The sequence below is a fragment of the Aplysia californica genome, unplaced genomic scaffold (genome assembly GCF_000002075.1).
Source record: "Aplysia californica isolate F4 #8 unplaced genomic scaffold, AplCal3.0 scaffold00098, whole genome shotgun sequence".
Lineage (NCBI taxonomy): Eukaryota > Metazoa > Mollusca > Gastropoda > Aplysiida > Aplysiidae > Aplysia > Aplysia californica.
The window spans coordinates 229,760-230,966 of NW_004797368.1; the positions used below are offsets into that span (position 1 = coordinate 229,760).

Consider the following 1,207-nt stretch of genomic DNA (forward strand, 5'->3'; position numbering starts at 1 on the left):
TCTGCAGCAAACAACAGTACAGCAGTTTGACCCCTGAAACAGTGCATCTGTGTGCGGGAGTGAAAGTAAAAATTTACCAATTCCTTAATAACGCCTGTATTAATGAGTGATCAAGTGTATCAACAAATGAACAGGCGTTTTCATCAATATCAGGATCAAAATTGTAAGTCATGACATTGGTCTGCTAAGAAGTCACACCTGAACAATCATGCGTGTTCGACAAGGCTAACTGTTCGGTGGCGAACGATTTTTTACCGGTCTGATATTATACGATACAGATACAGAGAGTGTGTATAATTCTGGTGCCAGACTGATTCAAACATATTATTACAACACTTACCTCCACAGAAGCTTCAGACCAAGCTTCTTTTTCTTTTAACGACGGAATTTTTGCGGCTTTACGGCCTAGTCAGAAGGAAAAACTTGACATAAGGGCCATGGGTGTTCTCTGGTTTACTTCACACGCTGGGTACGGCCACCATATGATTAGAAAGGACTGAGGATTGCCAGGTTCATGGCAACTTTATCAATAAAATAATTTGACATTGCCAAATAAGCAAAATCAAAAATAAACTGTAGGTATCAATCTACTTGCAAGTTTACTCTCTTTTATGACCATTGACTGCTTTCATTATTCATGGTTTTTTATGTCTGAGGCAACAACTGTGCATTACAATTAGTGTGAAATGTATTACATTAGTGACGATAGGTTTACATATAGTGTGTTAAGTGTTTGAGTAAAAAACAACATGATAGTATGTAGTTTGTGCCATTAGTTCTAATATTTTGCAAAAAGAAAAGAAAAAAAGAAACACATTAGCTTCATCAAATATTCCTGTACAAAACCAATTTTTAGTTTGAGAAAGATTTTTAATAGATGATCCAAACACATGAAAAGTATTGTATTGAAGGTCAATACTATCTTAATTTGGCCTCCAAATCCAAATCAATTTGGCAAATAAAGTTTGCAGACCCTGTGCCAGGTTGCACGCCTCCGAGATGTTCTCATTCATTATTCATGTTCTTTCATTTAATTCTTTTTTTTTTTAATATAAAAAGTTGGGGCAGGGAGTTTCAATGCCCCAATGAGCCTCTTGACTATTTTTTTCTGCATTTTTCATTACAAAATAAAAAATACGTAGAAAAGCAAAAGTACACGCACATCCAAGCATGCATGCACTCATATTATAATGCAAATGCTGTGGCG

The 1,207-nt window shown here is 35.8% G+C and overlaps 1 protein-coding gene across 1 annotated transcript in view; it reads right to left on the reverse strand.

Annotated features, from left to right (window-relative positions):
- The window catches only part of LOC101860318 (ornithine decarboxylase), a 25,192-nt gene extending 24,683 nt beyond the window's left edge, over nt 1-509 (reverse strand). Inside the window, exon 1 of the mRNA XM_005095202.3 lies at nt 341-509. The gene's annotated coding sequence lies outside the window, so the exon portion shown is untranslated. The remainder of the gene's footprint in view (nt 1-340) is intronic.
- Nucleotides 510-1,207: the final 698 nt, after the last annotated feature.